The sequence below is a fragment of the Salvia hispanica genome, chromosome 4 (genome assembly GCF_029641045.1).
Source record: "Salvia hispanica isolate PSC_SH4W2 chromosome 4, Shi_PSC_v1, whole genome shotgun sequence".
NCBI lineage: Eukaryota > Viridiplantae > Streptophyta > Magnoliopsida > Lamiales > Lamiaceae > Salvia > Salvia hispanica.
Window position 1 is genome coordinate 52,086,303 of NC_142695.1, and position 16,706 is coordinate 52,103,008.

General features: G+C 35.5%; 2 pseudogenes; one reads left to right on the forward strand and one right to left on the reverse strand.

Annotated features, from left to right (window-relative positions):
• The first annotated feature begins 8,596 nt into the window (after positions 1-8,596).
• Positions 8,597-9,777, forward strand: LOC125191796 (8-hydroxyquercetin 8-O-methyltransferase-like; annotated as a pseudogene).
• A 4,899-nt stretch (positions 9,778-14,676) lies between these two features.
• Positions 14,677-15,771, reverse strand: LOC125196834 (DNA damage-repair/toleration protein DRT102 pseudogene; annotated as a pseudogene).
• Positions 15,772-16,706: the final 935 nt, after the last annotated feature.

Consider the following 16,706-nt stretch of genomic DNA (forward strand, 5'->3'; position numbering starts at 1 on the left):
AATCTTGTTAGACCCGGGAAATTACAGAATTTAACCCCATAACCAATGCATGAAATTAGCCTTATCATCGATCCTCTTCACGCCGCCGTCTGACGGTAGCGGCTAGTAAACTTAAACAAAAACTAGAGTATGAGCTTTGCGTTAAATTAAACCGCGGCCGCGGCCGCCGTTTCATATAAGTATATTACTTAGATGTTAGATTGGCATTCATTTCCACCCAACTCTTTACTCACTTACATATGGTAAGTTTTGTAGGCCACCAACAAACATATAACAATATAAGGAGAGCATTAGGGTGCTACCATAGTTAGAGTCACAAAAACGTAACACCAATCTCGTGTTGCCACGTGACACGCTATCCAACGATATTAAGGCTTATCCAGCAATATTATAATAAACGTTTTTAGATGGATTTCTACAAATTGCATCATAGTACTACGTGGATTGCAGTGTAGAGTGCTGAGTATTGCTGTATGAGCTATAATGCAAAATAACGGTATAAAAAAGCAATATGTCTATATATGTACTGCAACTGAAATATTCTATGTTAATACAACAATACTCAACAATCTACACAACAATCCACCTATTACTATCATGCAATCTGTAAAACGCATACTAAATGAATATTGCTGGATAACGTGCCATATGGCAGCACGAGATTGGTGGTATGTTGTCATCTTAACATAATCTTATATATATATATATATATAGGGGTGTATTCAGATGAAAACCATAATGTATATTAAAACATCAAACCATGTAAAATAATGTACATTATACACACTAATAATGTACATTTTATTCATGTATAATGTACTGTCAGCATAATGTACAGAATTCATATAATGTAAATGGGTTTAGGGTGTACATTATTAGTGTGTACAATATTTAGAACAGTACATTATACATGAATAAAATGTACATTATTAGTGTGTATAATGTACATTATTTTACATGGTTTGATGTTTTAATATACATTATGGTTTTCATCTGAATACACCCCTATATATATATATATATATATATATATATATATAGGGGTGCGTTAGGCTCCTTTGCACCCTAAGTGTCCTATTTCCTTCTTAATCTCAGCCCTTGGATCCTTAAATTGGATAGTTGTGATCAATGCATTATTAGTCTATAATGTTGCATTATTAGCCGATGTGCATTATTAGAATGCAAATGTGCATTATTAGTCTATAATGTTGCATTATTAGCCGCTGTGCATTATTAGAATGAAAATGTGCATTATTAAATGACATGTGACATTAATCTAACCGTCAGATGACAAAATCGTGGGGCTAGGATTAAGAAGGAAAAAAGATAAAAGATATGAAAATGAATACATCCCTATATATATATATAGGGATGTACTATTATAACAACTAATTTTAAAGTTACAACGTACATCCAATCTGGTGCTGCCATGTGGCACAAAAAATGCAATATTGTAAACACTAAAATGCAATATATATTTGTAGAATCTATAAATGAATTTCGGCAGATTACATTTTTCTTATATGCAGATTGCATTTTTTACTGTTGAGTTTTGCATTTTAGATATTGACTGTTTAATTTGCATTTTATATATAGACGGATTACATTTATATATGTGAAAATGCAAAACTTAACAATATAAAATGCAATTTATGTGAAAATGCAAAACTCAACACTATAAAATGCAATTTACCTACAACTAAAATGCAATCTTCGGAAATGCATATGCAACTAGATTGCATTTTTGTGTTTAAAAAATTTCCGTGTTTTGTGCCACATGGCAGCACCAGATTGGATGTACATTGTGACTCTAAATAAGGGGGTGTTAGGTTTAGTATACTGAAAAGCATGTTTCGAGCAAGTCTCGCACGAATAGAATCTTGCTTGTATACGAAAAACTCTACAATCCACTTTGAACCCGATTCAGTATTATTCTAGTAGTTCCGCACGAATAGAATCACTACTATTATTACATTGAGTTTGCTTGTGCATTTATAAGATGTTTTATAAACATTTAAATGTATAAGAAGCAAACAAAGTCTAAGCCTTTTGCTTAGTAGACCGGTTGTGGGCGGCGTCCACTTTAAGGTAACACAGTCAGATCTATGCAATGCTTTGCAAAAGAAAAAGAAGAATTTCACAACCTAGATAGGCTTAGACTACCTATCGTGAAAGGTTGCAATGTCAGTCCGCATATTTTTAAGCCTTACTGAAATAAGATGACATTGGTGGTATAGCACTGAACGGGTCTAACAACAAGACGTGTCTTTATGCTATCTACTGAAAGACTAGGTCTTGATAAAATACTATTTCTTAATCTACATATGTTAGCATTGAGCATACGGTATTGATTATGCACAAGTTTGACTTATCAAATGGTACGGGTTTTTCGCAACCCAATAATCCTGATATATTCGATAGTGGTGATTAATATCTAGCGGTGCTAGAATTACTATTATGTTGAAACGTGCACAAGGTGAGTCTCGTTTGATAATGTCCTCAAGAGGAGCTCGAACAAAAGTTTTATTATTCGGAAAACTGGCCAGCTGGAGTTTTATTACTCTATGAATAATAAATAAGTGTTTCTTGCTAAGTCCACTCTTGGAATTAATAAGATGTTAATTAATTAATTCCATAGCAGACATTAATTAATTAATGGACATTTATATCTTAAGCGCGGAAATAAATAATAAATAAAGTGGAAACCCGGATTACTTGTAATTTCGGATTTGGATGGGGAGAGTTCAATATTACTTCTATAGTGGCTGCTCGTAATATTCCAATATATGCTTGTATTAAATTGTGGGTTCAATTTAATTAGTAAAAAGCTAATTGGGGGAGCCCATATCCAAAACCTTCCATAGATCTCTGTCTGTGCCTAAAAGAAACTTAATATAAATAGGAGAATAAAAGAGACAGAAAAGACACATTATTATTTTCTTAAAATTTTCGTCCACTCCATCACAGAGTAGGGGACGATTTTTTTTTTCCAGCTCTCCTCCGTGAAATCGATTTTTCTGTCTCTTTTATTTAAGTCCTAGTATTTTGATAAGATCAACCCACCCTGATATCGAGATACAGTTCGGGAACCAGAGAGAAGATCTGTGGTCTAGTATTGAAGATCATCACGCGGAGAAGGCGCAAGCAATCGTCGATTCTTTGGAGAATCAAAATCGGTAACTCTAAACCGTAGAAATCATGTTTAGGATTTATATTTTTCTAAGCGCGAATTATTTGCATTCTAACATGCAATTATCTGTTTAACATGTGAATTGATTAATTGCATAAAATTGGCCAAATAGATCCGTATTTGATTTATTTGTTTTATATAAGTCTTCCGTTGTGCAAGGGGCACCAAACCCCAGCAGGGGGCACCCTAGTGCTCCCCTATACATATATATAGAAAAAGGATATGAATACAGGTTTGTGTTAAAATGACAACCCCTCTTAAAGTGACACTGTGACACCACTTATACAGTTAAAGCGACACTATGACGCCACTGTTAAAATGACAACCCCTCTATAGATTGCTGTATAGCGTGTTGGATATTGCTGGCCAAGAAAAATTGTTGTATAGTGTACAAAATGTTGTTGGCCGTCTTTTTAAGAATTTTTTTTTTGCTACGTGGCAGCTTATTATTCGTCCACGTGTATAAATGATTGGCTAGGAATGGTGGTATGATGTTATTTTAAGAGGTGGTGGCACCCTAACACTCCCCTATATAATATATATATATATATATATATATATAGGGATGTATTCAAATCCTTTTCATATCTTTTGTCCTTTTTCCTTCTTAATCCCAGCCCCACGATTTTGTCATCTGACGGTTAGATTAATGCCACGTGTCATTTAATAATACACATTTTCATTCTAATAATGCACAATGGCTAATAATGCAACATTATAGACTAATAATGCACATTTTCATTCTAATAATGCACAACGGCTAATAATGCAACATTATATACTAATAATGCATTGATCACAACCATCCAATTCAAGGATCCAAGGGCTGAGATTAAGAAGGAAATAGGACACTTAGGGTGCAAAGGAGCATAACGCACCCCTATATATATATATATATATATATATATATATGGGTGCGATCATATCATAACTCATAGTATTTATGTGTAAGCTAATAACCCTATCATTTTATGGGTCAAAAGTATCATTTTTACTAAAAATGATATTTACACACGATAAAATGATATTTTTTCAGCATGCATAAAATGATACTTTTATTCCATAAAATGATATTTTTCGTCCATAAAATGAGGGTTATTAGGTTATCACCATAAATATGGGTTATGATATGATCACATCCCTATATATATATATATAGGGTTTTGATCTATGAAGACCAGATTTAAATACAGAAATGCAGAACACGGTCGTAAGGCATTTTTAGGTCATAGTTAAGTTTATTTTTAGGTCATGCTAACAAAGCATAACCTAAAATGATCTTAACATGACATAAACCCAAATCTTATAATATGACCTAAAACTACTTAATTATGACCTTCCGTGTTTTGGGTTAATTATTGACCATTAGATCATCTAATCCCAGGGCCAAGATTTGGGCTGCATTTCTGGATTTAAACACATACTTGTTTTGATCATCTCCCTATATATATATATATATATATATATATATATATATAGAGTCCCATTATCCACAAACCCACTCTTAAAGATCGAACCACCGAACCATACCAAATTAGGGCTTTTAGATCTAGTTTTTTATATATGAGATTCACAAATTTATAAATTATTTTCTCCTTCATCACTAGTCTATTTTAATTCATTCGAAGGTAAATAAGTCATACTAACACGTTACGAAGATTTAACTTCATTCCAGAATATATTACTTCATTCCAGTAGGTTTTTACTTCATTCTTATAGGATTATTACTTCATTTTAGTACGTAAATGCAGTTTCGCCGTCGCGTGCCATTCTTTCTCTCTACAATATCTATCACCACCGCTACGACGCTGATATGGTGTAATAAACACATGGAATAATATAATATATTATTTGAATGAAATATGTCTAGAAGCATTTGAAGTCCTACTGGAATGAAGTAAAAACCTTATTTAATGAAGTAATAACGTTTCTGAATGAAGTAATAAACTCACATGAATAAATTGTATTTTTTTTTTACTCATGTCAATGAATTCGAATTAAGCATATGTTGAATCATTTCAAAACCTACTTGAAACAAGTAAAAACATGTTGTAGTTTCAATGTATTACATACGGAATGAAGTAATAAATCTATACAATGAAGTAAAATTGGCTTGTAATGAAGAGCGAAAAAAATTTACACAGCAGCATATCTCATCAAAAAACTAGATCTTATAGCCCAAATTTGGTCTCTAGTTCGGATGATCAATGTCGAACCCTTCTTAAAGACCGAACTAGAGACCAAATTTGGACCACTCATTTTTCTTTATCTTATGATTATGATTAATTTAGAATTAATTTAATATTTTATTAAATAAAAACGTTTTTAATTTTTTTTTTTAAATTTTAAAAAAAATTTAAAAAAAATTAATTTTTTTTATTCGATAAAAGCTTGCTGGATTAAATAATGAACTATATTCACTACATAAATGAATGTATATTATGAAGTAATTTTTCACATTCATTATATACTGAATTTTGCTTCAACTGAAAGATAATTATGTCATAACATAATATGAAGTAATAAAATAATAAAATGAAATAATAAACTAATGAAATGAAGTAGTAAACTAATGAAACGAAGTAATAACATAACTGAATGAAGTATAAACTAACGGAATGAAATAATAACATGACTGAATGAAGTACTAAACTAATAGAATGAAGTACTCCCTCCGTCCCTCATTAAGAGTCACATTTTTCCATTTCGGTCTGTCCCCAATTAAGAGTCACACTTCATTTTTACCATAAATGGTAAGTAGGTCCCACATTCCACTAACTCACTTCACACACATTTTATTATAAAACTAATATAAAAAGGTGGGTCCCACATTCCACTAACTTTTTCAACCAACTTTTCTTTACATTTCTTAAAACCCGTGCCCGGTCAAACTGTGACTCCTAATCGGGGACGGAGGGAGTAATAAACTAATAGAATGAAGTAATAACATGATTGAATGAAGTGATAAACTCATAACAATAACATGACTGAATGAAGTAATAAACTAACAGAATGAAGTAATAACATGACTGAATGAAGTAATAAGCTCATAACAATAACATGACTGAATAAAGTAATAACATGACTGAATGAAGTAATAAACTAATGGAATGAAGTAATAATCCTAAACCCAACTGAAAGATAATTATGTTATAACACATTATGAAATAATAAACTAATGGAATAAAGTAATAGCATGACTGAATGAAGTAATAAACTAACGGAATGAAGTAATAAACTAATAGAACGAAGTAATAGCACGACTGAATGAACTAATAAGTTCATAACATACATTCATTTAGTTCATTATGTAGTGAATATAGTTCATTATTTACTCTAGCAAGTTTTTATCGAATAAAAAAAAAATTTTAAAAAAAAAAATATATTTTTTTAAAAATAATTAAAAAATTAAAAAAAAATTAAAAAATTAAAATAAAAAAAAAAAACTTTTTTATTTAATAAAATATTAAATTAATTGTAAATTAATCATAACCATAAGATTAGAAAAATGAGTGGCCCTAATTTGGTCTCTAGTTCGGTCTTTAAGGGTGGAGTTGTGATCAATGTGGAACCAATTTTAAAGACCGAACTAGAGACTAAATCTGGGCCATTAGATCTAGTTTTTTTGATGAGATGTGCTGCTGCAAAAAAATTTTCTGCTTCATTACAAGCCCATTTTACTTCATTATATAGGTTTATTACTTCATTCTGTACGTAATACCTTGAAACTACAACATTTTTTTCCTTGCTTCCAGTAGGTTTTGAAATGATTCAACATATGCTTCATTCAAATTTATTGATGTGGGTTTTTGCTTGATTAACATTTAAAAATGCAATTTATTCAAGTGAGTTTATTACTTCATTCAGAAACGTTATTACTTCATTGGATAAGATTTTTACTTCATTCCAGTAGGACTTCAAATGCTTCTACACATACTTCATTCCAATAATTTATTACATTATTCCATGTGTTTATTAACCATATTAGCGCCATGGCGGTGGTGATAGATATTGTAGAGAGAAAGAACGGCACGCGACGGCGAAACCACATTTACGTACTGGAATGAAGTAAAAACCTACTGGAATGAAGTAAAAACCTACTAGAATGAAGTAATATATTCTGGAACGAAGTTAAATATTCATAACATGTTAGTATGACTTATTTACCTTCGGATGAATTAAAATAGGCTCGTGATGAAGGCGAAAATAATTTATAATTTTCTGTATATTATCCATAAAAAACTAGATCTAAAAGGACTAATTTGGTAGGGTTCAGTGGTTCGGTCTTTAAAAGTGGATTTGTGGATAATGGGACTCTATATATATATATATATATATATATATATATATAGAGAGAGAGAGAGAGAGAGAGAGTTGTGATCAATGTCGAACCAATTTTAAAGACTGAACTAGAGACCAAATCTGGGCCATTAGATCTAGTTTTTTTGATGAGATGTGCTGCTGAGAAAATTTTTTCGGCTTCATTACAAGCCCATTTTACTTCATTGTATAGGTTTATTACTTCATTATGTACGTAATACCTTGAAACTACAACATGTTTTTACTTGCTTCCACTAGGTTTTGAAATGATTCAACATATGCTTCATTCAAATTCATTGACGTAGGTTTTTGCTTGATTAACATTTAAAAATGCAATTTATTCAAGTGAGTTTATTACTTCATTCAGAAACGTTATTACTTCATTGGATAAGATTTTTACTTCATTCCAGTAGGACTTCAAATGCTTCTACACATACTTCAATCCAATAATTTATTACATTATTCCATGTGTTTATTAAACCATATTAGCGCCATGGCGGTGGTGATAGATATTGTAGAGAGAAAGAACGGCACGCGACGGCGAAACCACATTTACGTACTGGAATGAAGTAAGAACCTACTGTAATGAAGTAAAAACCTACTAGAATGAAGTAAAAACCTACTTACTAGAATGAAGTAATATATTCTGGAACGAAGTTAAATCTTCGTAACATGTTAGTATGACTTATTTACCTTCGGATGAATTAAAATAGGCTCGTAATGAAGACGAAAATAATTTATAAATTTCTGTATCTTATCCATAAAAAACTAGATCTAAAAGCCCTAATTTGGTAGGGTTCGGTGGTTCGGTTTTTAAGAGTGGATTTGTGGATAATGGGACTCTATATATATATATATATAGATCGATCGCTCGGTAGCTGGATTAACCAACCTCAGTGTTTAATTGTTAGCTGCTACTAGTATTATAAACTACACCTATATAAATGTCCATACACTAAAACAAGATAAGAATATTTATAGGCTATAGCAGTATAGAATCTCTTTAAACTCACTAAATCTCATCTTGGACTTGCCTATAAAAAGGGACAACACCAATGCAAAAAAAAAATGCGAAAACAAGCAAGAATGGCATCACTCGATGTAGTTGATTCTTCACAAGATGTTCTTGATGCTCAAGCTCATGTTTGGAACCACATGTTCAGCTACATAAAATCCATGTCACTAAGATAGTAAGATCTGCGCTTCAGCCTTCAGCTATGCATACCCGACACCATCCACAAACACGGCAAACCTATGAGTCTATGACGCTTTCCCAACTGGCCGATGCCCTATGCATCAACTAGGAAAAGTCCCACGGCCTCTATCGCCTCATGCGAATTCTAGTCCACTCCAAGTTCTTCGACAAGGTCAGCATCTCCAACCAAGAGGAGAGAGAAGAAGCATATTCTCTCACTAGGGCTTCACGTCTCTTGATAAGAGATGATCCACTAAGCCTTGTGCCACTTGCACTTGTTGTCACCGACCTGCTCCACATCGAGCCTTTCCATCATATGAGTGAATGGTTTCGAGATGAATGTGCCTCTCCATTCTTCACCAAAAACGGGATGGATCTATGGACGTTGCAGCCTAAGATGAGAAATTGAATCAAGGGTTAAATGAGGCCATGGCTTCTGATGCACATTTCGTGTGAAGCGTACTTGTTAGAGAATGCAAGCGTGTTTTTGAGGGTTTGAAGACGATGGTGGATGTCGCAGGAGGCACAGGGGAGGTGGCCAAGGCCGTGGCTGGCGCGTTTCCCGGGCTAAAATGCATCGTGCTCGACCAGCCACATGTTGTTGCTGGCATGGAAGGATCTGAGAATGTGAGGTTTGTTGGTGGAGACATGTTTGAGTTCATTCTTCCCGCGGATGCAGTTTTCCTCAAGGTATCAACTTTTCGATCTTAAAAAATAGACTAGTCTTTTGGGATAAGTTCCGTTCAAATTCATTAATGGGAATCCAACTTTATCATTGACACAATGGATATTGCACGACTGGGGAGACGAAGATTGCGTGAAAATACTGAGAAAATGCAAAGAAGCAATAGTTGATAGTAAAATAAATGGTAAAAAGGTGATTATTGTGGACATGGTTGTGGATGAGGAGAAGCAAACTCATATGTTCATGGATTTGCTTATGATGGCTAAGTGTCCAGGAAAAGAAAGATCGGAGAAGGAATGGGGAAAGCTCTTTGCTGCAGCTGGCTTCAAAAATTATAAAATAACTCCTACTTTAGGAGTGAGATCTATAATTGAGGTGTTTCCGTGACGATAAAATTATAAAATCACTCCACCATGACCCAAAAATAAATCCGTGAGGCTTAACCAAAGCGGACAATATCAAACTAATGTTGCAGTCGACGATTTTAATAGTATCATCGATTTTAAATGGACAATTACCTCACTGAGCCTTGTGCCAATTGCACTCGACCTCACCGACCCCGTTCCATCATATGAGTGAAAGGTTTCGTTCTTCACCAAAAACGGGATGGATCTATGGACGTTTGCAGCCGAAGATGAGAAATTGGATCAAGGGTTTAATGAGGCCATGGCTGCTGATGCACGTTTACTTGTTCAAGAATGCAATCATGTTTTTGATGGTTTGAAGACGATGATGGATGTCACAGGTGGCACGGGGCCTTTCCTGGTGTCGTGCTTAGTAGAGACATGTTTGAAGGACGGAGACCTAACCATTTATTATTACTAGTACAACCCTCGCGCAATATTTATAATAATTGAATGAGTATGTTAATTAATAATGCTATAACATTAAAATTAATTTTTATTTCGTGAAAACAAATTGACATCACTTCTTATATATAGCTAATTACCATAATTGTGATATTATCAGTAAGATGAAGTTTGGTAATATTAATAAAATTTATATTATTCCAAACAAATCACATTCTTTTCATATTATTATATATAAATTTATATAAATTTGGTACATGTGAGAGAGAGATTGACCTTAACTTAGTTGAAGCATGCAACATATCAATTAAAATTGATGTCATTTATGGGGGAATATTCTTCCTTAAATTTTCTAATATAACATGTAAAGCATTTTTTTGAAGTTTAATTATCATAGGGGAATAATAACCCTTCTAGTGTACACTCCTTTTATATTTGTTCAAATTTTAAAAAATTAAGCAAAATCTACATTACATTCTGCACAATAGTTTGTGTAAAAATATTGCATATGTTTTTATATTTCTTATAATTTTATAATGAAATTGGTTGATAAACTAAAAAAATTGATTTATTAGTGCAAGAAAGAGATAAAACAATTTGGAGGAAATTGTTAGTTAATAAATTTGGTTAAATTACCTTCAGTTTTAATTCCTAATAATTCTTACCGATTTGATTCCTACTCATTGGGGATATAAAATAATTCCCTTCAATTTTAATTTCTACAAATTCCTATTGATTTCCACAAATTAATTTCGACTAATTCCTCGGCTCAACATAAAAAAAAAACCTACTATGAATTACATTGCTAAAATATTAAATATAATATATTTACGGATTTGTAGTCAAAATGTTTTATGTAAAAATATTGTATAAGTTCTTCTATTTCTTACCGATTTGATTCCTACTCATAGATTTTATTTAGTTGGATTGAATGTTATAAATTCGTAGTTCCGGTTAAGACCTGCTAAATACATTATAGTAGTAGTATGTTTTGTAGACTCAGACTTAACGGAACAAAATCCCTTTTTTATTTATTTTTAAATCATTTTATTTTTCTCTTTCTTCTATTTAGTTGTGTGCTATTTGAGCACAAGCCACAATTTATCCTAGTATGCTATTGGTATTAGACTTGAAGATATTGATATCGACATGGATTTCCCACTTTCTATGTTCTCCCTTGAAGGCTATCTACTTTCTTATTCTCCTTATCTTCTACTGCTATCATCTACTATTTCCATTAGCTTTTATTGGATGACTTTCTTTTCTTTTCTCATCGGTTCTCCAAAATTTATATTTTTGAAATAAAGAATATATATGTGAAAACTATACAGTGAAAACAATATAAAAAGTAAAACTCACTTTTTCACAAATCTTTATTTTTGGTAATGTCAGTAGATACATATTATTATTCTCATTTTCTCATCTCAATCTCCCATTCTTATTTCCTCCTTTTTGCTTTGTGCAGTGTGGTTTTACAGAATACTCCCTCCGTCCTAGATAATTTGAGACACTTTGATCCGACACGAGTTTTAAGAAATCTAATGGAAAGTGAGTTAAAAAAGTTGGTGGGATGTGGGTCCTACTTTTAAAGTATTAGTTTTATAATAAAATGTGAGTAGGAATGAGTTAGTGGAATATGGGGTCCACTACCAAAAATGGTAAAAATGAAGTGGGATAAATTATGTGGAACGGCCCGAAATGGAATACTGGGTCGAATTACCTACGACGGAGGGAGTATGCAAGAAGAGTGAAGATATATTAAGAATAATTCATCATTTTTTATTTTTATGCAGTACCATATGTAATTGTTAGAGCATCCACATCCGTGCTCTTAGCTAAGAGCACAGAGATAGGCCCGGACCCACTTTTACTCCTTGTCCTTAGCTAAGAGCACAACACCCACATCCGTGCTCTTAGCTAAGGACAAGCTCAAGGATCCCACCATTCTATTATTCAATTTAAATACTCCAATTATTAAAAACATTTCTACATTATAAAAATACATTCAAAAATAAAAATTACATAATTAAAATTCTAAATAATAAAAGTTACATAATTAAAATACTAAAAAATAAAAATACATAATTAAAATCCTAGAAAATAAAAAAATACATAATTAAAATCCTACAAATTAAAAATTTTACACACGTGGAAGACTAGTCCTCTAACCCCAATTGTCTCTTGAGACCCGGATCATTTGCTCATGTGTTGCAAGTTGATCCGGAGTCATCTGAGACGTATCGTTCATATAGAGTTGACTCAAGATGGCCCACAACGTGTTGTTTGGGGGTGGAGGAGGCACAAAGGGAGCAGGGGCGGCGGGGGCGGGGGCGGATGGAGTCGAGGCGCGACGGCGGGGGCAGTTGGCCGCCGCCTTTTTCCTTCCTTGCGGGCGGGAACTGCTCGGGCCAGCGTCGGAGCTACCCAAGTTAGCTCCGGCAAGCTGGGTAGCCACATCTTCGGAGGCGCCGTCGGATAGGGCTACTGACCTGGACCGTTTGCTGGAGGAGCTGAAGGAGGATGCTACTATGCCGCCCCTATACTTCGGATGTAGGCGCCCCTCCTGCCAACAATCGAGGTACTTGAACGGTTTGAACTCCTCCCGTTGGTATGCCGTCAAGGCGGCAATGATGATGTCGAGCTCGTTCGTGCCGCTCCCAGCCGACCGCTCTTCCTGGAGGTAAATCCCCTGGAACTTCCCGATTGCCTCGTTGCATCTGTAGACGCAATTGCGAACCATACTATCATTGCGATAGATGGTTCCCGCCGGCCGGGTTTCATTGTAGAGGCGAGTGATGCACCAATAAGTTTCCCCGGTTTGGTTCGTGCCGACATCCGGATCTTCGGAGACTGCCAAGTAGGCTTTGAACATCGCCATCATCTCACCCGGAGTGTACGGGGTGCGCGTGCCACGAACAGGAGGAGTAGGAGCAGAAGTAGGAGTAGGAGTAGAGCTGCTGCTCCCTCCCGATCCGGGTTCGGGTGCCCACCCGAATCCGGGGGCGTTTAGGTCGTGCACCGGGTAAGGACGGTAGCCACCCGGAGCTTGCGAAACTTGGGTTTGAGGAGGGGCCGTAAATTGGGTTTTCGGACTATATCCGGCCTCGGAGTCGAACCAATCGTGGTTCCAACCGCGATTGCCGGAGGGGTGATCGTCGGAGCCGGACATTGTGTAGTGTGGTGGGAATTTAGATGAGAGAGTGTGAGGAAAAAAGATGAGAGAATGTAGATGAATGATGATAGAATAGATGAGAATGTGATTTTTTTTTTTTTTGTTGAAGTGGGGGTATTTATAGATGAAAATGTGAATTTTTGGGAAAAAAATTGAAAATAAATTAAAAGTGGGTAGAAAACGGATATAATTTTTTGGGAAGTGGGAAAATATAAATTTTTTATTTAAAAACATTTTTTTAAATAAATTTCGAATTTTTAAAAAAAAAATAAAAAATGAATTTGCCAACGGCTGTGCCGTTGGTCAATCAGGGCGTGCCACATAGGGCTGCTCAGCGGCACGGACGTGCTCTTAGCTAAGAGCAGCGTCGTGCCGCTGGCACAGACGGACGAGCTCCAGCGGCGGACGGACGAGCTCTGTCCAGCGGCACGGACGGACGGACAGCTCTATGAGCACCGCTGCGGATGCTCTTAGGGTCATAAACAAATACTCCCTCCGTCCCATTAAAAATGCAACGTTTTCCTCTTTTGGTTGTCTCATTAAAAATGAAACGTTTCCTTAAATGGAAACAACTTTATCTCTACTTTTTCATCTTTCTTACTTTACTCTCTCTTTATTAACTCACAAAACAATACTACATAAAATCTCGTGCCAATTCTCAAATATTGGGGCGGAGGGAGTACAATAGGAAAAAAACAAAAAACAAAAAATAAAAAGGTACTCTACAAGAAAGAGTAAAGAAGTAGATTGGATAGTGTTATGCGAAATTGGCTCCATTTTCGTTGGGGGGAAAACCTTGTTGCTCTTGGCACTCTCTATATATGATTTGTTTAGGGTGATTGATTGATATTAAAGTCAGCTTTTGTGGGTAAAGATTGACCCAAGAATCTATTGGATTTAGCATGTTATAGAAGTTCTTTAAAAGCTAATTGTATTGACAGTTGGTTTTAAAACATTTTTGTTGCTTCTTGCTGAATTCTTTAAATAAAAAATTTTAAATGACTATAGAGTGAAGAATTGCAAGATGGCGTAAATATTACTGAATCAATCAACCATGTCATGTTTGCCCACAAATTCCCTCTCTCTTTAATTTGAAAATTGGCTCCATTCCTTGAAATTTCCCCCCTAAAAAACCTTGCTTTTAAGGTACTAGTATAGATTAATTTTTTATTTGCTAATTTCTGTTTTTCTTTTTGTTACCTGACAAAAATAACGAAAATTTAAAAAGGATTCAAGAAATGACAAATTTGATAAACTCTGCCTATTTATTTAAATAGCAAAAACATGAAATTGCAGAAAACACAATTTGATCCAAATCCAAATCTTCATCAATTCAATCCTTGATTTCTAGCAAAAACATGAAATTGCAGAAAACACAATTTGATCCAAATCCAAATCTTCATCAATTCAATCCTTGATTTCAGCATCAATGGCGGCAATTGCAGCAGCCAGATCTTCATCCAGAAACAAGTCCAAAGGCCCATCAAACTTGATGAAGAACGCAGTATCCTCGAAATACTTGACCCTATGCACATCTCCCGCCGGCGTAAACAGATAATCCCCATCCACCAATACGTACTTCTCCTTCTTCGTCAGATTCCACACGCACTTCTTCCCCTTCACCACCACCAGATCATTCCCGAACGTATGGTGATGCGCCGGCTCCACGCTGCCGGCCTTAAACCTTACGATCGCCGTCGTCGGCGTCTCCCTCAGAACAATCATCGATCCACCAGGCATCACATCAATAGGCGTATAATCCTGTTCCAGCCGAGATTTCGCCAGAGAGCATATGAAACACGGCGGATCCACGGCCGGAGGAGCGTTTCCGCCGCCGATTTCCGCCATCTCCGCGACGGATCCGTCGAGGAACGACTGGATCTCGGGTGGCCAGGGATCGGATCCGGAGGCAGGGCAGGGCGATTTGAAAGGCGTGTTGAGGAAAGCGGTTAGGATATCGGCGGCGGCTTCCGGCGCGGTGGAATTGCTGGAGACGGCGAGGACGTTGCAGTTGTTGATGGATCGGGCGTTCAGGGCTTCGGCGGGGGTGAGGCAGGTGGCGGCGTAGACTCCGGGGAATTTGTTGGCGAATATGGCGACGCCGACGCCGGTGCCGCAGGCGACCAGGCCGCGGGTTTCGGTGGCGGAGTTGGATTTGGATTTGGCGGCTTCGCTGACGCGGCGGCCGATTTCCTCGCCGATGGAGTAGTATTTGTAGGTGCCGAGGTCCTCGACTTCGATGTTGAGGGAGCGGAGCTGAGCGACCAGCGCGTCCTTGAGGCTGCTGTTGAAGTTGTCTGCTCCGGCTATGATTTTCAAGGGGCGGTTGTTGGCCGTCGAATTGATCTGCGCCATGGCTGGAGGATGGATCAGTAACACTGACTGAGCTCGACTGTAATATGGATTCCTGATTTTTTTTTTATATTTGTATCCAGGTATTTATACGCTCTTAAATGGGCAAAAAGCGGGAGAAAATATATACTCTTAAATGGAGTATAATATACGCTCTTAAATAGGCAAAAAGAGTATTTGTACAAGAGATATGATGACATGGACGTATGAACGCAATCAAACGAAAACTTTAAATATTGTACAAACTCAAAACTATGATCTGGATCATTACAAAATGTTAATAAATCACAAAAAAATATCAACAGGAAAATGTCAACAAAATTTCAACGGTACAGTCAATGATTGATGCTGTGTTGACATTGAAATCTTAAAATTTTACATTGTGTTGATATTGTATTGAAACTGTGTTGAAGCTGTGTTGAAGAGTTTTGAGTTTGTACAATATATAAATTTGTATTTTATCATTATCCCACTATGCAGATAAGTGTCTACGTTCGATGAATGTAATAACCCTCATATATATCAATAATTATTTTTATCTGATACGGTTTAAATACACTTAATTACACAGATACTATATTCTAATTTTAGCAAAAAAAACGTTTTCCATTTATGTACTCTTTTATTTATAGAAATCCAAAACTTAAGGAAATTCAAAATGAATTGCCCTTTCTATAAATAATCCATGAATTCTGCTCAACATCCTCCACGCTCGTCGTCACTCAATCATCACTCAATCCACTCAATCAGTAGACACATTCCAAATTCAGTTTGTCAAGCCATAACGAGTGATCTTGGAGGTTTTAATTGAAAAGAACCCAAGTCACTAAAAATATTTCACATAAAATTTGGTTGCAACCATTTTCCATCCACATCCACCATCACCATATCTGAACTACATGACAAGAAACGTGGTCACGAACCAAGTCACTAGACTGGTCAACTCCAATGAGATGGCCCACAATCTACTGGGTGTACACCAG